Genomic DNA, 22918 nt, shown 5'->3' on the forward strand with positions numbered 1-22918 from the left:
TGGGTTGAGACTTAGCTATATAACAAGTTTTTTTTTATATGGTCTATTTTTTGACATGAATATCATTGCTTACTTAGGCAATGAGATCTGAGTACTCGATGGAAAACTTGTTTAGAATTTTTTTAATTTTTTTATTATTATTTTAATATATAGAAGAAACTGTATGCATCAACATATCTCACTCATATCCATAAGAGGTCGACTCTCTTTAGATATTAATAGAAAATATTAGAAATACTCAAAAATTAATTTTTATTCTAGACTCAATCCTTTATTGAATTTTATTAATATGCAGTCCCTCGATACTCCATAACTTATCTAAACTATGCATCAAATGCTGCTAAAATATCTAATATTGTTCAGGTCTGAAGCATAGTCAGGTATATGAGTATCAATATATTTAAGAGTTCAAAGTTTATGTCTCACCCCCAACTTATTCTATATTGTCCTCAATAGAGTAAGAAAAATAAAAGATGCAATTGGTAAAAAGGAATAGGAAAGAATACACCTAACTTGATGTATTCTTGGTTCAGCAGGGATCTTCAGATGTCCTTGAGGATGCATATTTAGCTCTCTCCCCCTAACTTATTCGATAAAGTTCTCACTGAAGTAAGACCTAAATAAACTGAAAAGAGAAAGTAAAATGCAAGAAGCTAGATTGCCTACTAGAAATGCTAAGTTTAACATCTTCAGCCAAATTTTTATTAAGACTACTAAAAAATTGGATTGCCTCCCAATAAGTACTAAATTTAAAATTTTTAGATGGATTAAACTTGATATAGGGCAACCAATATCAGACTTGAGGTGTTTAAGGAAAGGTTTAAGATCTAACTTGGGTGTTTCCTCGGTCGATGGTTTGTATAATGGTTCGCCTATTGTTATTAGTGGTTTGACTGGTGGTTCCCATCTTGGTTGAGTTCTATGGTCAATAGATACTTTGTTGATGCTTTCTAATTTTTGGTCGAACCAAAGATTGTAATCGAATGCTTCATTACTAATATCAATAGGCTCATACATAGTGTCTTGGATTTGGTTCACATTAAAGGATTGTTCTGATTCATTTTTCAAGTTAAAGATATTCAGATCAATGATCATGTTTCCAAAGAAGATCTTCATATGTTACGACAAATTAATCAGAGTATTGGCAGTTGCTAAGAATGGTCTCTCTAGAATAACTGGAATGTGACCCTCAGGATTTGATATCGATTCAGTTTTCGAGATTATGAAATCTACAGGGTATATGAATTCACCTACTTTGATCAATACATCTTCCATTACCCCCTTTGGAACCTTGACAGATTGGTCTGTTAATTGAAGCATGATTCCTATTGACTGAAGTTCTCCTAACCCTAGTTGTTCATACATGAAATTAGGCAATATGTTCACACTAGCCCATAAGTTCAATAATGCCTTCTCAATTATGATCTCTCCTATGATACATGAGATTGTGGGAGACTTTGGATCTTTGTATTTAACAGGTGTGTGGCTTGACAAGTACGAGCCCACACTGGCAGCCAAGAAAGCTCTTTTGGGCACAATAGTAATTTTTTTCTTCATGTGCAGATCCTTGAAAATTTTGATATAGGTCAGGATTTAGTGGACCATGTCTAGTAGAGGAATGTTCACCTTAACCTATTTGAAAACTTCTAAGATTTTATCCAATTGGATTATCTATCGGTTAGACCTCAGTCTATTGGAAAAAGGAACTACAGGTCTGGTGGTTGGTTCAGCTACTCATTCAGATCTTGACTCTACAAGTGGGTCAGGTGACTCATCCGATTTGGATCGCTTGGTATCCTTAGCTTGGCTCTGAGTGATGAGTGGTTTGACAAATGGTTTAGAAGGCGGGTCTTCTTGATTTTCAAATGTACCCACTTTGTTATCCATCTTTTTTTTAGATCTTAATGTGTGAATTGCATTAACTTGGTTAACTTGATTTTCTAATTGAGGTCTTGGGTTGTTCTAGGCTTTAGGGTTAGCCTCGGGTTGGCTAGGTAGCTTACCTCATTCTTGCTCACTTATGGTAGAGACCAACTGACGCACTTGCATTTCTAAACAGACTATGGCCTGGGTGTTAGCATTTAATAGTTGGCCCGTGTTCTGCATAAAATTTTTTAGGGTAGCGTTGGTGTCGGTATTAGATATTGTCAGGACTTCAAGACTTTTCACTAGAGAGTTAAGTTTCTTTTCATTATTATTGAAGCCTAGTGGGTTATTTATCATAGAATTGGGCCTCTGGTTGGGCTGGTTGAAACTAGGACCGCCTACATTCGGACTTTACGATTATGAAAAGTTTAGATGATTCTTCCATTCTAGATTATATGTCGGTGCATCAGGGTTATTTATTGATTTTTAATATGTAGCATTTATTTGTGCACACCCATTCTTCATTAGGTTCATCAGGAGAGGACATTCTTCAAGGACATGGTCTGGTATACTGTGCCCGTTGCACATGGGTGCAGACACTTGATTTATACTGACTGATCTATGAAATTCTAAGGCCTCTAACCTTTGTGTTAAAGTGATAATTTTGGCCTCTATGGTTAGGGATGTCGGTATTTGATGCATTCCACCTCTTGAGGGGGTGGATTTTTCTGGCTCACTAGTCATTTTTCACTGTAAATTTTTCTCGACTAAGTCTTCTAGAAATTGCTAGATCTCATTGGATTCTTTATACATGAATTGATCCTAATACATAGACTCTAGCATGGTTCTAGAATTCGAGTCTAGCCCCTCGTAGACTATTTGGCACAACCTCTAGGTCTCTATTCCATGGTGTGGGCATTAGATTAGGAGGTTCTTAAAGCGGTCAAAGTATTTTCAAAATTATTCATTAGCTAGTTGGTAAAATTAGTTAATCTCATTTTTAATTCTAGCTGTCTTATGATGGGGGAAGAATTTTTTAAGAACACTCTCACAAAGCCTTCCCAAGTCATGATAGAATGATTTGGAAAGCTGTATAGCCATTTTTTTATGTTATCCTTAAGGACAAAGTTAATTAGTCTCAGTTTGGTCTCCTCTTCTGAAAGTTGTTGCAGCCTCATGGTTGCACAAATCTCTTTAAATTTTTTAATGAATATATATGCATCCTCTATTCCAGTAAACTTTGAAAGTATATTAATAATTTGAGATTTAATTTTGAAGTTATTTGTAGTGGGTTGGGGCCACCTGATGCAGGATGGCTGGACAGAACCAACTAGATAACATAAATCCTTAAGAGTTTGGGGCTAGTTGGTTTCTTCCATTTTAGCGACTTTAGGGCTTGACATAGGAATCGAATCAATTCTAACCAGTCGACTCGATATCCTCCTTCACAAGAGAAGTAAAGAATTCAATGTATTTTTTATTTTTTTTTTGATTTTGATTTTTTTTTGTTTGTTTTTTTCAAGCAAGTTTTCAATCAAAAGAATAGAAAAGAAGAAAAAAAATTTTAATTAGGATTCTCCTAACTCTAAACAGCTCCTAACTGTCAATGTTGCTTTCGAATACTCCAAGTTTGAAATCGACTAACCGAATAGACCAGATAAGTATAAGATTGATGGAAGGCTCTCTGTACTTTCATAACGGACCTAATTAAATAACCATCTTTCTTTGAAACGTAGTTTCTGAACTATTTTCTTAAACACCGACCAGCCAACCAACTCGAACTCAATCCAAATTTTAGGTTTTCTTGTCCTAATGAGCTCGGATGTCCCTAGGATTGATGTCTAATTGATTTTATTTAAGGATTATGGTTAATGCAAATGAAGAAACTTATTTGTGGCCTAAAGAAGGGTAACAAAATCCCCACCTTATATTGTTTAGGTTCATACTCTTAAAGCAGTTTAGATATGCTTATGCACAATCAATAAGAATAAATAAGTTTCAAATAAAAACTAATAACAATTAAGATCTAGTATGCAAAAAGAAAAGAATAGCTTAGAACACGTACTTGCCTTCCAGCACTCACCAACTTAATGTAAAGCAAGATAAAGAAGACAGATAAGAAATATTAAAACTAAAAAGCACGAAGAGTAAAAATTTAGACATAAATTAAAAATACATCAATTCTCCGACAACAGTGCCAAAAATTTGATGTGTTTTAAAAGTAACCGCAAACGTACTGTGTGCAATGTAGCACTTCCGATGAGTACGGATCGATCCCATAAGGAATTAGATATTTTTAAATTTATGTCAAATTATTGCTCAGGCGAGCTTAGACAAAAAGTGGATGATGGTTTATATTAAAAACTAAAGATGTAAAAAAGAAAATAAATGTAGAAAGGCAATATACAGAAACTAGGGTTTTTGAATCCATTGGATCCTTGATTTAGGTATCTATTTGGTTGGTTTCTCTTTTTGTACTCAACCTCTCTTTTTAGTACATGGCACAATCAAGCATAGGCTATGAAGAGCTAGAAAACAATAGCCTATCTGTTCCCATCCACTAATTAAACTACATATTTTTCTTTGTACTAGAATAAGCATAAATTATGAAAAGACTTAACCTAACTATGATCTATCAAACCCTTATTGCACAAAGGAAAGGATGATGATGAATCTCTACTTCAGCCATCTATCTTTGATCATTGCCTTAAGCATGGGCTATGAAGGGATTTAACTCAACTATTACTTATCAAGATTGATCAAGAGAGGAGAAAAAGTTGAGATTCATGAGAAAAGAGATTTCTTTAAGAAATAAAAATCATCCACATAAATACTAAAACCAGAAAAGGTTCTAGCTTCATCACAAACTCCAGAGAGATTACTTAGCTAGACATAATTTTGATGGAGGTGTAGGAAGAGATTAAAAGAAACTAATTCTAGTACTAAAAAGTAATTATAAAAATAAAAGAAATTACAAGAAAATAAAACTATCCTAATGCTGAAATTAAATGTTACAGTATTTAACTTACATAAAAGAAAAAAAAATTATTGCTGGAACATTAAAATCTTAATTATAATAAACTCCGGACTCTTAAGCCATTAAAAAGACTTGGAGTTGGATTCAAAACAGAAAATAAACCAAAAAAAAATACCTAAACTAGGATTTTCTCGCTAGCTCTTTCTCTACCTCTTTCAGTTTTGGGCCGACCTTCCCCTGCCTGACTCTCCTTCTCATGTATTGGAAGTGTGGAAGAAAGTGGGAACAAGGTGGCTAAAGAACCTAGGGGAGGCATGGAGGCTAGGGCATGAGAAATAGAGATCATCCCCAAGATGGAGGTATGGAGATCTTTTTATAGATGTTAGGAGAGAGGAGGTTTTTTTATTTTTTCCATATGGGACTAATAAGCGTGAGATGCCCTAGGAGAATGGATGGATGGGATGAAGAGATAAGGGAGGTTTGGATGGCTTGATGAAGAGGATGGGATGCTAGGATTTTTTTTAAAAATAATTTCCATCTTAATCCCACGCACTTTCAGGCCTGTTTCCATGTTTGCTCGATCACTTCTGCACCGCTTGGACCGCACATCAATCGCAAAAGCCGCACGTAGACCCAACCAGCACTTCATGCTTTTGTTTCATAGGTCCCTGTGTTTCTTTGCCGTGCTCCTGCATACCAACTCATGCACCAGCACCCGCATGAAACCCAGCAAGACTCTTTTCTCTTCTATTACTTTAAATGCACCATGGGCCCCTCATAAATGCCCATGCCAAAGCCCACCAAAATCTTTCCCATTTTATGCTAATGCTGTGCATATCCCGTACTTCATTCTTTATTTTGGATCTTCCTTTTTCAGCGCCGTTCCGCATCCGTGTCATGCCCCACGCTCTGCATCACGTATGCCATATACCATCTCGCATTCTCATGAGTCCTCTCCCATATTTACTCTTGACTTGTTCTGAAATTCAGACTCAGTCTTCGAGTTGGATCTTTTATGAACAATAGTTTCGGATTTTCCTACCAATGATACCTGAAAATTAACAAGAGAAGTGTCAAATTCACAATAAAATAGATTAATTAATGCTAGTATTGATACTTCTAATATAAATTTAGCATATCTATCAATTTCTGTTAACTCAATCTTATTATATTGGAAAGATACTAAAAAAATTTGAGTATCTAGGAGTAAAAGAAGCAAGTACTCATAATGAGAAAAGATACTAAAAAAATTTAAGCATCTAGGAGTAAAAAAAGTGAGTACTCCATATGATCCAAGTTTGAAGTTAATAGAAAATACAGAAAGAGCAGTGGCTTAATTAGAATATGCAAGTGCAATAGGCAGCATAATGCATGCAATGCACTATCCTAAGCTAGATATTGTATATGCTATATGCAAACTATCAAGATACACAAGTAGTCCTAGTACTATTCATTGGAGAGCAATAGCAAGAATACTTGGATATCTTAAAAAAACTAAAGAGCTAGCACTTTTTTACAATGGTTTTCTTGCTGTGTTGGAAGGATATACTGATGCAAGTTAAATAATCAATGCTAATGATAACAAATCCACTTATGATTGGATTTTTATATTGGGAGGAGGTGCTATTAGTTGGACATCTAAAAGGCATACTTGTATAACTCACTCAACTATGAAATCGAAATTTATTGCATTAACAACTGTTGGAAAGAAAGTAGAATGGCTGAGAAATATGCTATTAGATATAAAGTTGTGGCCACAACTAATATCAATCATTCCAATATATTGTGATGGTGAGGCAACAATGTCTCGAGCTTATAATAAAATTCATAATGAAAAATCTAGACATATAAGTCTGCAACGTGAATATGTGAGAGAGTTGATTTCAAATGGTACCATGACTATTATGTTTGTAAGATCTTATAAGAATTTAGTTGATCCTCTCATAAAGGGACTATCAAGAGATGCAATCAAATCAACATCTAGTGAAATGGGATTGAAACTTTTTAATCATAAAACATAAGTAATGAGAACCCAACTTTGACTAGACAAAATCTACGCTCAAAGTTTAATGGGCAACAACAAGTTACTGTTGTGTCTTGAGGAAGCATTGAAATTGTATAAATTATCAAAAACTCTACTAGAATGTCAGTGCTACATTAGTGAGTTTGAAGGATGAGTGAAAAAGGTTTACTCTTAATGGAGTCAAAGTTTAGACTAGTAACTCTATCTATATGAATATAGAAGTAGTGCCATTTCTAGCAAAGGTTCAAGAGTTGTCTTTGTACATATTCATGAATCCAGAAAGAGCACATGGCCATTAAAGTACTAAAGCTAGTATGAACATCATGATAATTGACATATATCATGTGTGTGGTATTTTTGATTTTGTTATAAGGAGTTATGCTTTAATCCTAGGATATCAATAACTTCATCAAAACTTTGAAATACTTACACTAAAAAAAAATTTAATCCTCGAGAATATTTTCTTATATGCATTATATTATGTGAGTAAATATTACAAACTAGTGCGGGATTATTGAATAGTTTGTAATATTGTGTGGGTGAATAGTCCCACATTGGGAAGTTTACAAAACTTCTAAGTCTTTATATATGGAGGCCTACCTCATTTTATAAAATTATCTTTTGTCTACTAGTTTAATTATATTATATAATAAATATATATTATTAATATATATATATATATATTTAAATAACTTGGATTTGGATTTGGACTTGGACTTGGGTCGTAGTAAAATTTAATTATTTTATTTTGCCAACGGGCACAACTGAATACTGATTCATTGTCTATAAAATACATTTAAATGTAACTTTCCAGATAATGAGAGGTGATTATCCTTGATTGTTCTATAGAGGCTTATTATATCTTGAGAAGAGGATTGTCTGCAAATTTTATGTAGTGCAGGTAACAAACTCTTCCAGGAAAGTGTATAGACATGCCTCAAGCCTTGATCATTCTGTTATATTATTTTCTAACACTTTATAATTAAAAAAATCTCTACTTAGATCTTTTAATTTTGTAATCTTTTTAGCTTGGTGGCAGGATGGATGATGATTTTGAAATGGAATGATTCACTAGATGCATTTAAAACATTGAAGATGGGGGTGGTGTTCGAAATAGGAAGGTTGGGTCTAGACTTGGAAATGGTCTTGAAGCAAATCGAGTTTTGGCTAAGACCACCACTATTGTTGTGGGACAATGGAAAAATATACACCCTCGGCATTCTCAATTTCACTATCACCAAGCTCGCTGTTGATGTCCACTTTCTTTTTGAAGAAAAATGGATTGACAATCATGGATTATGCAAAGCATTTGCTTCAGTTGAAATAAAATGAGAAAGCCAAAAAAAATAAATAAGGGTGCATTTGGTTAGTCATTAAAAAAATATTTTTTTTTACTTTTTGATTTTTAACAAGTAAAAATCAAAAAATAATGTTTGATAACATCATGAAAAATAAAAAATTAAAATTAAAATAATCAATATAATTACTTTATATGCAAAGCATAAATTTTTTGCTTTTCAAAATTTACTTTTTTGCTTTTTTTGCTTCCGCATATCTAAAATGTCAAATCAAAAAGTAAAGAATCTGAACCTTTCTCTCTCGTCGAACTCTTTACCTCTTCATTCTCTTCTCCCTCCTTTCTTGAACTCTTCTCCCTCATCGAGCTCTTTACCTGCCGTCCCCAAATATTGCCTTTTGCTTTATAGTAGCGTACTTACCAAACATATTTTTTATTTTTTTACTTTTATTCAATAGTAAAAATCAAAAAAAATAAAAAATATTTTTTAAAAATCAAAAATCAAAAATCAAAAAGTATAACTAAATGCATCTTAAATTAAAACTAGAAATTATTTTCTCTCTCTTATTTATCTTGTTCTGCTTTGTATTCTTCTTGGGTTCGAATGGGACTCTCTACTTCCATTTTAGGAAAAACAAAATTCAAGGGAAGGAATGCAAGGTTAGTTAAGTAATATGTGACAAGCTGTTATATATAAGTCGTGATGGCGTAGATTTTTTTTCCCATATATATTTATATTTGTTGCAGTGGAAGGTCAAAGAAAAGGAGGATGGGATTAAGGATTAAAGATAGAGTAGAATAAGTGATGTAATAATATATTATTAATAAATTTTTTATTTCAAATTTTATATTATCTCTTCATATTATTTTTAACCATTCTCTTCACATCAGTTTACATTAAATCATACTTTAAAATAAAAAATATATAACTAGATATTTTTTAAACTAATATCTATAAAACTTAAAAGATTAAAAGCATAATTAACAATATATGAGGTGATGATATGTGGCGTATAGATGCTGATGTGGTATTTGACAATTGGTTATTTTTAGATAAAAATTTTTATAATATATGTTATATCATTATCCATATGCCATGTCATCCATGCAATCACTAAAATAAAAATGTTGATCTTTATACTAGGGTATCTATGCAAAGTCATCTCAATTAATACAGCATCATCTATATTTGGATAGCTTTTGTTATATAAGCATTTATTTTTACCATTTAAACATAAGTTATTGCTAGCTGGGATTTTTTATTCGAAAAAAATGTTCTTTCACGCTAAAACGATTCAGAAAATAGGAAGGCCAAATTTGAGTTTTTCTGAACTCAAGGAATCATTGAAAGAATTACTCCAAACTTTGGAGACCAAAAATATATTTTATTTTATCATATTGAGATGAGTTTTTTTTTCTTTTAAGCACTTGTGGATCAGCCTTTCGTTTCGTCACTCGTTCCACGTAGTTTTGGTATGTGTTGTTCACCCCTTCCAGTGTTTGCCCCTTTGGATTTTGTTAGGGTTAAGGTTCCTCCTCATTTCTCTTGGTTTCCGAATTCCTCCTTTGAACGGGTTTGCCGGGACCCCATTTTCTCTCTTTTCTGCCCTTCGATGCATTTTTTTTCAATCCCTTGGAATATTTATCAGACAAATTTTAATTCCTTGTAATTTTATTTTTTGTTCTCTGGTTTAATCTAAATTTCAGATCCTTTTGTAGATCCCGCGGCTAAAGCATAGACAGGAGAAGTAAAGGCGGGGGAACATTTCAGTGACTAAATCATCAGATCTTTCGTTCTTTTTTAATCTTCCTCTCTTGGTTGTCGAGCCAGTTTTCACTTCCCCCAGCCCCTGGATTCGTTACCATAATTCATTGGTTTATATACTTTTATGAATTTATTTTTTGTTCAAATACCGTCGGATATTATGAATTCTTAAATTGCTCTTCCCTGCTTCTCTTGCGTGTGCAAACAGATGATCGGTATTTCAGCGATCTCCATAAATTATGTTGGGGTCCGGTGAGATTGTTTCTCTAATAGGGACTGCTTTTTTATGATTTCTCAACGAGTTTTATGCGAGGAGGACCTATTGGTGCTGACATTTTTGTTTCCTTCTTCTTCACTTGATAGGTTTTGTGAGAAGGCTATGCCGATGGCGAGGAGCTAACAAGGAATCCCTGTTGCTGCTGCTGATTTTTTCAAGCTTGACTGGGACTATGAATCTGTATGCATTACAATCTCAATTACTCTTGGTTTTTTCTTTTATTTTCATGATGTCTCGTTTAATAAACAACCAAAAAGATTTGTTCTGCTTCACCTGGTTCAGTTCCGAGATCAAAGCCTCCGGAAGGGAAGCTCGCCTTGACTGGCTTCTCGCTACTGCAATCATTGTCCCACGTTGGAACTTTTTGATGTTGACTTATGGGCCCTTGTATTACAAGGCAATTTCTTGCTTATGTTGCGTATGTTTTCCTGGTTTTCTTACTCTTAGTGTGTTATTGCTGTCCCATGATAAGCTATCTCTCTTGGGCTTAGCATGGTTCCTACAGGTAATGTAAATTATTGAACCAAGAACGGCCAATGTACAATGTCCCATGCACAGTTAGCATCTAGAAATTTTACAGTAGCCTCTTATGTTAACCCAAAATTCATTAAGGGACAATCATTTAATTTCTATGGTGCTCTAGGATTGCATTCTTTTTTTCATATATTGTTTATCATCCTCTTGGAGGAGGGGTCTAGTACTTCATGCCATGAATCACAAATTCCCTACACTCGAGCAATGAAAAATCTCTTCCTTTTAGTTATTGGATTAGTTGACAACTTTTATTTCCTTTGTGGTCAAACTTAATAGTTCAATTCCATGAACTATGATTCTTCAGTAAAAAGGTTCTCACAGGACAAATTCTAAATGTGAAATAACACCATGATTGGGACTTATGTTCTCAAGGGCTCGACCATTTGCCTACCACCCATTTGCAAATAGAAAGGTCTACCTTTATGGTTACATAGATTAAAAGCTCATGCATTCAAGAGCAAAACATGTTATTGCATAATATGCTTGCATGTAGGTTGCTAATGTCTTTACCAGTCTTTAGATAAATCATAGTTTATGCCACCTCTTGCTCGGCCCATTAAATTTTTAAAAGGAATGGGATGATGGATGAAGATAATTTTGGCGGATGAAGTGGCGAGGTGCCTCTAAGGTGTCATGTGATTATCAATAATGCACCAGTAGCACATACTTCAAAGTGTTGGTCAATGAAAGAATCTCCAACAAAAGAAGATGAATTTGATAGAACTAGAAATATTAACATGAATGTGTTGTAGAACTAGAAATAGAGTGATGAACTAATTTATTGGAGAAGGCATAGTAGACTAAAAATCAAGAAGAAAGTGATCAAGAAACATTTGAGATGATGTGAGCAAGTTTGATGGGAATTTGAGAAGGTCTTGTTTAGAAGAGGCTATTGAATCTGTATAAGATTTTTGAAAAGAGGAAAAGGCCTAAGCTAACATGGATGGAAGTTGTTAGGAAAAAATTTAAAGGGCTGGCTACTAACATGGAGCTAGTCCTAAATAGGAATGACTAGCTAATAAGAATTTATGAAGCCCAAATTAAATTGCTGGTGCAAGCCTGATGGTTACACTTACCATTAATTCAATGCATGCATTGTGTTGTGTGGCATCTTAGTTATGTCTGGTCTTTTCAAATAGTTATACTGACCTTCTTGCTCAAGTTTGGATCAGCTTTTGAGCTTAGTAAGGAGGTGCTTTTGATTAGGTTGCCATAAATACTCAGTGATAAAGGATATGATATTGTTATGAAGGGTCAAAGGTAATAAATATCCTTATATTCAGTGTATTAAAAGATTGTAAGCATTAAATGTGTAGGAGGGGGCACTATAGAATAAATTTAATGAGAAGTGTACAAGGTTATAATCCAATAAATAAAGCATAAAGAAGGCCATTACCTAGTTATGGTTCCAGCAATTGGGGTCCTTGGGGTTGTGGGGGGGGGGGTGTAGATTGGGAATAGACATAATCTTTGTCCCTTTTTTGGCAAAACATGGCTGTTCCAGAACTTTAAATTGTACTACCGCACTTGTCAAACCAAGCCTTTACCATTGCATCAAGCAATAGCCCCTCCAATGAATAATACATGAATGTTAAATAATATTTAGTATGTCAATGGGAAATATCAACTCTGATATGTCCGATAGGGTACTAAATAAAGGATGTGATGCAAAATCATTAATGTAGGCTGTCTGTGGAGTGAAGTCAGTTATGTTCTAAAACAATGTTATAAAACAGAAGAACTGATAAAAGTAGGATCTCGGTTTCCTTTTTTCATAATAATGATAAAATTGAGTTTCAAGATCTTTCTTTAAACTAATCAGATCCACCCTTACACAACCCCAGTTGGAGTTCTCTTCTATTTAAAAGATAGCACAACTTTCCTAAAATAGACATGTCTAGTTAAAACAATCGTAAAAAACTTAAATTCTTACAAGAGGTGGATCTAAATTTTTATATTGACTTTGTTTTCAGCCACTTTGCTTTATTTTTCCCATTCTGAGAAATATGTCCAGTCAAAGTCTTTGTCAAAAAAAAATTTCATTTTGATCAGTCTGTTTTGAGATCTAAAGGATGGAATTAGCCCTTGATCATTAAGTGTGTTATTTCCTTTAGGGGTAGGTGTCATGTTGTAGATCTTGAGAAGTTTCTGATTTCAAAAAAAGAAAAAAAAAAGCATATTAGTCACAGGCAAGTTAGGGTCCGTAGGAGTTGGTGTGCGATTTGGCTTCTTGATGTAGCAATCTTGCTCCTGTACTCTATGCAGACTTGCCCATACTGGTCCAAATTGAGTTTGGTGATCCTCTTGAATTAGGTCATAAGAGAGTAGCGTATACATGAATGGGCATTGAGGTCAAATTCTAGTGAATGTAAAATAGATAGTCATACTATGTTAGTATAATGCAGTTGGGTCATAAAAGGAGCAGCATGTGGATGAAGAGACATTGAAATCAGATTAATTTGGGAATAAACAATGAAGCAAGACATATATAATTCTTTTCCATCTTAGTTTTAACAATCTCACCAACTCCAGCTCGATGCCTTAGTATATCTCTGTAGAGGCTTGTGTATCTTGAGTTTCTATGCTTGGACCACCAAGTTCTTGAGAAGACATTCCTTCATATGGTGGGAAGATGCTTGATGCCTTCCACCAAGTTCTGTGCAATCCATCAGCATTAATTGAAGCCCTCATATTTTCTATGTTCACAAGGCTATCACCAGCATATGAGGATCCACCAATTGGCACATCCCTTTTGAATGTAGAGGAGGTTAAATCTTTCTTGTCCTAGTGTTTGCTCCACAACAATTCTTGTCCAAATGGAATATCTGGAACCCATTATTTTCAGCTCATCCCAGTTTTTATAGATAAAGATAGCAGGGAATATCAAGAGAACTGAAGTTGTAGTAATTCCCGTGATGAGGAAGAGTCCACCAAAGTTGTGGAACTTTAGACTCTGTGAGCCTATGGTGTTGTCTTGATTTTGGCAAGTATTTTCGTAACCAATCCATTTCCTCTCTATTTCCACCATTTTATCCCCTTGTGTTACATTTAAGACTGCCCTTGATACGTCAGGGACTAATGGGGAACCTTTGGCAAAGACCTGTGAAACAGATAAAAGTAAGAATATCTCCATAATATGTTCATCTGTGATAAAAGATTCAAGCTTCCTCCAGAGCAGAAACAATGTATAGCTTGCATGTATAAACAAGGATTTTGAGAACCTGAAAAAGTTAAATTTTAAGATTTCAAATATCCTTGTTGAGTTATGAAGAGAGGGAAGAGGGATAACATACAAATCCAAACCCAGCAGTCCTGTAGACTGGTCCAACCATTGTGTATCCGCTACAGTGTTCTGCAAGGAAGCTCTTGACGTATGGGATCTCATGGAAGATAGCAGATACACCATTATTGTGGCTCCCTTTGGAGAGTGCCTCTGCATATTGATCAGAACTTCCCAAGTCTCTAAGCTTGGACTCATCAAAGTGGAGCTGCATCAGCAGCTCTTTCACAAAGGAACCCCGATGATAGCCAACATAGTCACCATTTTTTATAAGCTGTTTTATGTCCGTAACAGTTGGCTGGAGCTGTTCAACAGTCAACATGGAGGTCAAACTGGCTGTGTAACTTGATGCGAGGATCAGCACAACAAATACCCATATGATTAGTATGATCTTTGATAAGTTGCTCTCCACTTTTCTCCTGAAACCATAGTAAAAATATTACTCTTTCTCGATCATGGCTGTGGTTGCCTGATCTTGGCATTAGATAGTTAAGGGGTAATTACTTAACTATGATCAAAAACAAGTGTTGAGAAAGCAAAATAGAAGATGGTTCCAAGTTGTTGGGACGTATGGCCCCGAAATTCTTCTTTGATTCAATGCTCCACCACCCACACCACAAATCCTGTAAAGAAAAAGAAGGCCAAGGTCCCTAGCCAGAGGTCCACTGTGAGTGGCTTCAAGAAGATCCATGCATTCTTCCTTGCATCCTCTTTGACTGGAACAATCATAACCACTCCTGATTCTGTGTATGGCAATGTAAAATCCACATACAACGAACGGTTGGCTATAATTGTGACGTCTCCTGCCACAGCATCATAATTCTGTTGAACCCAAATGTGGTCAGTAACTTATATACAGGCACTGTAGCAATAGCATTTAAAAACAATAATTCAGTCAGGTGATTTCATTGTGTGATTTTTTTTTTTTGTGGGGGGGTGGGGTGTGGAATTGGGAGATGTGGAATGGTTTGGAATTGTGTCAACCTTGATTTTCTTAGGGATTCTTAAAATTTGAAAGAGATTGTTAGTTCTTCTGCAAAATTACAAACTTACTTGGTTGTGCTGGAGAATCTTGTTAACGCTAATTTCACCTTGTTTTCTCCAAGAACAAATCATGATTTTATACTTGAGTTTCATCAAAAATTAGTTGGAAGTTTGGAACTAGAAACTTCTGGTTCATCTTTTTAAAGTCATAATATTTCTCTTCAGTTGTTGCTTCTTCTTCCTCTATTGTTAGTTTTTGACCACTCACACACTTTATTCAATTTAACTTCCTTGCCTACATACCTGAAGGCAGACCTGGTATGTAAGTTCATCATATGATCCTGCAGTGTCCCCTCTGGCATTTTCATAATGAACATACTCGTAAGGGATTGCATATGGCAAAGCTTGCTTCACAGATCAAAGACATCAATGCAGTACCCACTCACTGCTGTGGCATTAGTGAGAGGATTCCATTCCACCTTTACAAACTCATGAAACCCATCTTTTACTGGGACCCCTATCTTCAACTTTTTTTCACCTGTTGGGATTTCCCACCCTTTGGGCACTATGGTTGATTCTCCAGGCTAGAAAGTGGTGCTAAGTTCAGTCATGGAAGTTGAATATGTTCTGCTGATTGGATTCCGTGTCCTTGAGATCCCATGTGCTGGTGTCCAGAAACCAATCACTCTTTCCCCTTTCCCAATTACATTAATTATTTGAAAGGTGGATGATTGTGATTTCCCATCAATGAGACAGAGTTCCCCACTAAGGCCATCGAATTTGGTATCTCGGATTGCCTTGAGTAGACCTGGACCTGTCTCAGAGAATTCTAACATATCCAAGATGCTCGAATTGTTGGTGATCTGGGGTCGCAAAAAGGTAGAATTTGTGATCCCAACACTCTCTGCAGCCATTGCTAGTGCACAAACTGTATCATATGCCCACAGGGCAAAAATGCTAAGTTCTGCTTTCTCAATATCAGGATGCTCCTGCTGGAATTTTCTTTTCCATCGAATCGTGAATTCATTCAGCTTTCTTGTATTTGGTACATAAGGCCTGACTCCTAATAGTCCTTGCATCGAGTCAATTATAGATTGGTCAAAGGAATTTAATAGATTTGTTACTCCATCTGTTATAATCCACACATAGCCTTCTGTCATCATTCCTGCCTCATTTGCCTTTAGAAAGAAATTGGTGCCAAGAAACGGTGCCATGTGCACAATGAAGACCCTTGTTTGCATGGTTTGTAGTTTGTATAACTCCCCCAATATCTGGTCATCGGTTGCTGACAGAGGAATGACACTGTGGTAGGGTACATAAGCATCAATCTCTTGTAGGGCGTCGATGAGATATGGCACGGTGCCTGCACTATAATCAGTGTGCTCATAGACAAGGGTGACTCTCCGCCATCCAAGGGCCTTAATAATTGAGGCTATAGAATTCACCTGAGAAGAGTCATTAAATGCTGTACGCACAAAATATGTTGCACGGGCAGGGGAGACAGAAGGGCTTGTTGCTGAAAAAGAAACAATAGGGACTTGAATCTTGTTCCCAAGATCTGATAGGAACACAGCCTGAGAAGATTTTTGGGGACCTATGATTGCCTGCACTCTGACATTGCTTAACAACTTGAGAGCTGCATGCACGTGAAGAAAATAAGTTTAGAAGTCATCCTGGTAAGTGTTTAGTTCTTGAAGGAAGGTCCATGACTTGACCGCTGGCTATTTTGGTTAAAGTCCACCGAAGCTTAAAATTGATGATTGCTTATTTATGATATCAGCAAAGTTTAAATTCTCCTACTTTTTGTTTCTTGTGGTGTCTAAATCATGACCAGCAAGAAGTCTATTATTTCTGTGTCATTTTGTAGCTTCTAAATTGGATGACCATCCTTTGTCATTAGATTGTCCAAATAGATGGTGAAGAGCTGTCATGGGGTCAGATGGTAAGGCATAATTGAATTGTGTGCAGTCTACACATTATTTCCAGCTTATGGATCATACGTTATACCTGTAAGGGCATTTGCTGCAGTCCTAACTGCAGTTGGTAGCACAAACATTTCATGATCAGACAGGTATTCATATATGATGTGCATTGCTGCATTCTGCTTAGGTATATGATGTCGACATGGTTGATTATATAATCATTAGAGTGTCTACTGGTCCATGCTGTTTGGAAATGTGCTATATCTATATAGATATCGAAGACCTGATTAAAGGTTGGAAACATGACGTTTTTCCTTCTTTTTCCTCTCAAGAGATGATTTCTACGTTACGATGAACTGTTTTATTAAGTTCTAGGCTGGTTCCTGTTAATTTTAGTTTGTTCTCCTTCTGGTGTGCTTAGTCTGTTCTTGCTCTTATGCCTTTGTGAATTCCTCATGAATTGTTGGTTTGTCATTTTTTTTTTTTTCAACTGTTGTTATTCTTTTTTTTGTTGCTATAGTGCTCCCTATTTCCTGTGTGTTAACTGATGCTGTTATTCATGCTCAAGTGTTTGCACTCCATGCGTTTATTTGGTAATTAGTCTCTGAGCCATTCAGGTCTGTCAATAGTTTTCTCCACTGTTAAGGCAAGCTTCCTCTGTGCATTCCTAAGATTATTCTCACTTTCTCAGTTATGTTCATGATGGATCCAATGATTTGATTACAGCAGGTTAGTGTTGTGATTCATAATATTGGATGTAATCAATGTTTGGATTAAAAAATAAGAACATCTTCAAGTTATTGGACTAATAAACCTGAAGACATATGGTTATGGTCCATGATAAAGTGATACAACTTTCAATGCTTGTACCTAATATAACAGGGTATTAAAAGATTTCAGAGAAAGCAATTCAACAGATTTCAGATATATATATATTTTGCATTCCAGATGAATTTGTTTAGTCCTGGGTTCTATCTTAACTGTCTTAATGACTAATTGTTCCTGAACAACCTTCCGACAACATTCAATCAAGTAACAAAAGAGCATTCAATCAAAAAGAATATTTCTTGACCCTGTCGTCTCCTCTCTTCTCTCTGGGACCACAGGCCTGCTTGGCATTTGTTTTTTTTTCCTCTATTTTAAAAATAAAATCACAAAAACTGAGATAAAATCTTGTGGGGTTGTGTTACTTTTTTTTTTTAATATTTTTTATTATTTTTGAAAAAAATGAAAATAAGAAATTTTTATTTTCAATATTTAAAAAAAATAATTAATATTTGCATCATCACCTTCACCACCATTATAGTTATCTAGGCCACAATCACAATCGTTACCTCGCCTTTGCTATTGCCCCTCCACCATATTGTAGATGCTATCGTCATTGGTGCTATACCATAATCATGACCGTCATTACCTTCATTATATGGTTGGCACCTTTATCACCACCATATCCACCATTGCCTCCACCAAACCATCATTATTATTGCCATCATTTCTGCCACATCATCAATGGTCTTGTCTCATTGTAGCCTCTTGTATTATCTAGTTGTTTTTTTGGCCACGAGCATCATTGGGCCTACACTGTCTTCATCACTATTATCATTATCTCCGTCGTCATTATCATATTTATACTTAAATATAAATGACTATATCAAATACATTATTTTTTATAATTAAAAAATAAAAATAAAAATTAATGTTTTTAGAGGAAAAAAATGAGAGTGATGCTAAAGAATATCTACGGAGTTCTCTTTATTAATTTGGACTGCATATTAGAAGTGGTGAGGCTAAGTTAGGTTGCAACTTGTGTGGGGTTCTTAAATGTTCCCTTCCAATTTTGCATGCCAAACCAAAGCTTGATGGACAGATTGTGTTCAGAGAGGTTCAGAGAGGAGATCTGAGAGAAGATACCAGAATGATAACTCAAGGGAAAATGTAAAACGATCTATCATCCAAGTACCTGCAGAGGTGGCTCCAATGGCGTTCTTTTTGCCATCCTCGGTATGGAGGACCAACCTTGTGGTGTAGTTACTGTTTGCAGCATAGAAATCATTGATTGCCATTGAGATGCTTGTCTGGCTCATCTTTCCAACCAGTGTTCCTGTGTCGAGGATTAGACCAACATGGAATGAGACTATCATAGTACTTCCGTTGCCATTCTGAGCCTTTGCTATGGAAGACAAAAGGAGAAAGAAGAGAAGTGTTGCCCTCTTCATCAGAAGCTGCCTTGCAAAGGATCAACGAGGAGGAAGAAGAGTTTGGGATGGTTGAGTTAGGAGAACTGGTGTAAATATATGAACATTTGACTTTGATTATGTTCACCTTGTGGTGAGTATAAGGTATCCAGTCTTTTGAACAGAATGCACATAAAGCTTCTAACTTTTTTTTTTGGTAAGAAACATAAAGCTTCTAAATGAAAGCCAATCTATTACTGCTAGTCAAGCTTTGATTGAGTTGGCACAATCCGGTATGAAGTCAAGGTCGCTTCGTTGACCTGTGTAGAGTTGACAATTGGTAAGACCGGTTGCCTCGAAGTTGTTGGCGAGGCTATGTTAATGTCTAAATACACAAATGATGCATATTATTAGGGTTAGTGACTCTTGACAGATTCAAGATTCCTTTCGCTTACGTTTTGCTTTTAAAAAGGGTTTAAGAAATTATAAAAGTGGCAAGTTCCTCTACCATACGCCGAAGGTGAGTATGCAATGTCTGGTCAAAAAAAAAAAAAAAACAGTATATAATCCTCCATGCTATCAGTCAAATTTTAGATGAACCAATATTTCTCGCAGGCCAGCTTCTAGGCGTGCGTCATATGCAGCATTCCGTTTCCCCCTTGACGGGGTCTTTCTCTGCTTTTTGGAGAGATTAGGCAGCTAGCCCCGTAGCTTGTTGAGTTCTCTCAGGACTTGTATGGTTCGTGAAATTTTTTTTTTTAAAAAAAAATAATTTTTTAAAAAAAATTATCTAAATCAGTCATATTGATTAATCTTAACAACATGGGTCAACTCAAGTTATCTAACGATCTAATCAGCTTAATGATTCGGGTTCAACTTTTGAGTCTGAATCAAGGTTCATTTGGTTTGATCAAAGATATGGATTCGATTAACTACAATTATTGTTTTTGATCTAAAGTATCCTTAATCTAATTTAAATCAACTATTGGTTAGATTGGATCAACTACTATGTTTAGTCCATTAAGTATTTGATTCTAATCTTAGGTCTAACCCAATTAAAAGGATCTGATTTGAGCTATCCCATGTCCTATATTTTATGCAATGTCATTAGATCTTCAATTATAATTCTAGATCTAAAATATATTTTTTAATTTTTAATTAAGTATAGCATCAATATGGGTTAAGATTATGAAACAATTTCTTATGTAAACCTTTTGCATTAAATCATAAAATTTTACCATATTGAAGAAAAAATGGATAGTTTAAAGTATATATTTTTAAAATTTTATCGTAAAATAATAAAAAATTAAATATTTTAATCTTCTAAACATACCTTAGATCAGATTTAAACTACTATTAAGGATCTATGACATGAAAAATTTACATATAAAATCTGAAATGAAATAGAAAACTGCATCGATCACATCGATGCTCTGAATTTGATTTAATCTTCAGATTATATCCGTAGAGTTTAGAACTGATCACCTTTTCGCAGATTGATGATCTCCACTACTGGTAAGCGTGGTATGAAGCTCTCGCTGATGCCGAACAACCGCACAAATGTCCGACCTCTATGGATAGTCTACACGAAGTCTCTCGGACCAATCAGCCATCCGTGGGAGTACTAGCTCGTCCAATCGGCTTCTGATGACTTGATCTCTTTTTTCGATCATCTCGAACCTTTTCGATATCGAAGATGGATCAGAGAAGGATGATGGATGGTGAAGAAAATTTAGATGAAAATTTTTTTCTCTTTGATTTTTTCATCATCCAAAAACCTAGAACAGTTCTAGGTCTCTCACCCAAGAGGAGAATGGTCTCCTCTTTTATTCACGCCAAGGAGGAAGGAAATCCACCCAATCCTCACGTTCCAAAAAAGTGTTTTTGACCCTATTTCTCTCTAGTATCTTGTGGTGAAGAGTTCTCTTCTTTTGGCACACAAAATTGTGACATTTTTATAGTTGTCGCACAAACCAGATAAAACAAGATAAGGGTTGGAGTTTGTTGCAATTCAAACTCTTTTGAATTTTAATTCGACTCCAATTTTTTCTCACCTTTATCTAACTTTTCTTCCCAGGAAGTTATTTCCTGAGAATAGGATTTTGGTATGTTTGGTTGACCATGTAAAGATGACTTATTATAAAGTAGTTTATGTTTGAGTAAGCATCTATTTTTCTGAAAAAACTGTGTAAAATACCAATTATATCCTTAGTAGATATAAAACTATATATTTTTACTCATAAACTTTATATAAATATTAATATTATATATATATTAATATAAATATAACATTAATATATTATAATATAATATTAGACCATAATAATTTATTGTGTTAATATAATACTAATATATTAATATTATATTAATATAATATGAATATTTTAATATAATACATTTATTAATATAGATATAAATATAATATTATATTAATATAAATATTATATTAATATTAATAAAAATATTATATTAATATAAATATTAAAATAATATTAAAATATAATAAATATTAATATTATATTTATATAAATATTAAGATAATATTATATTACTATTCAGTATTTCATCATAACCATCCATTGATATTTTACTAAATTTTAACTATAGATCTTAAAAGGGTATTTTAGGAAAGAAAAAAGTACTACCACTTCCTATGACATGAGAAGTGCCAAAATCCATCTCTTCCATGGGTTTTCATTTTTTTTCATGAAATGTAGGAAGTGACTTCCTATAGGAAATACTTTTTTCACTCTTTCCTCTTAAAACTCCAACCAAATAAGAGACTTTTTCTTCACTTCTCAAGAAATACCTTTTTTTCCTTTCCACTTTCCGTCAACCAAACGAGTCCTTAGAAGTTTAGCAACATGCAACTACAATAGCTGCAACTCCACTTGTACGCATCTTCTATTACACTGTATTTCTTAGTTGCGAGGATCATCGCCTCTTTAGGTTGCATTATCGTTGAGCAAATAAGTAATAAATAAAAAGATCTCGCTACTTTAATTTATAAGTAAAATATAGGATTTGACATATAACTTGGACGTATTAAAGTTATCCCTAGATGAGTCAAAAAGACTTCACTGAAATATCACATATTCGCATGGTCTAGATTTTGGGCGAACGATGGCTCGTGAGCTTTTCGGCTCCCACCTTTGAGGATAGCGGTATGAGTGTCCTCAAATTGACTTTGTTATTGGGAAGGGCCCGGAAGGAAACTTAAGGCCGCAACATGAGATTTTGCTCTGTTTTTTGAACGATTATAATAGTTTTCAACCATCGTTCGAGACGGCAGCTGAGGTAAGCTTGGCCGAACATTCGTTTAATCCTGAAAGAAATGGTCGAACATCATAACGTGGATGACGATGGATATGCGATATGGTAGTAGATATGTTATGGGACTTTTATATCATGCCTATATTATCTCCCCTCTGCAATAGCCATCATATATAACATGAAGTGGGGCTGATATTTGAGTTTTTGGAGGTCGCTTTCTCTGTCTCGTATCTGGGAAAGCCACTGGAATGCCTTTTCTTTCGGTCGGCCTCTGATGCCGGTGAATCTCTTTTCACTTGTTCTGCGATCTCACATAAGAAAAAAGATTATGGGACGTTTAAAGGGAGCTCCAAGAAAATAGAAGTCAATGTGAGACCTTTAAATCCTAATCCAGAATTCTTAAGAAACCTGAAACTCTCTCTCTGTTTGCCCTTGGGATTTTAGATCCTGCTAACAGCATTCTACGGCTGTACGTCCTCTCTCTCTCTGCTAACACCATGAAACTCCACTAGGACAAACGAAGCAAGGGATATGAGAGCCCATTCC

The 22918-nt window shown here is 35.0% G+C and overlaps 1 long non-coding RNA gene and 1 pseudogene across 3 annotated transcripts; one reads left to right on the forward strand and one right to left on the reverse strand.

Annotated features, from left to right (window-relative positions):
• Positions 1 to 9642: 9642 nt before the first annotated feature.
• Positions 9643 to 19362, forward strand: LOC105039597 (uncharacterized). 3 transcript variants are annotated; one of them, XR_012136844.1, is made up of 4 exons: positions 9643 to 10180; positions 10292 to 10385; positions 17446 to 17542; positions 17617 to 19362. It is a non-coding gene; the product is annotated as an uncharacterized lncRNA (long non-coding RNA). The 3 variants fall into 3 exon arrangements; XR_012136845.1 differs by having other exon boundaries at positions 17446 to 17518; XR_012136843.1 differs by having other exon boundaries at positions 17446 to 19362.
• On the reverse strand, positions 13281 to 17095 carry LOC140854821 (glutamate receptor 2.7-like; annotated as a pseudogene).
• Positions 19363 to 22918: the final 3556 nt, after the last annotated feature.

This window comes from Elaeis guineensis, chromosome 1 (genome assembly GCF_000442705.2).
Source record: "Elaeis guineensis isolate ETL-2024a chromosome 1, EG11, whole genome shotgun sequence".
NCBI lineage: Eukaryota > Viridiplantae > Streptophyta > Magnoliopsida > Arecales > Arecaceae > Elaeis > Elaeis guineensis.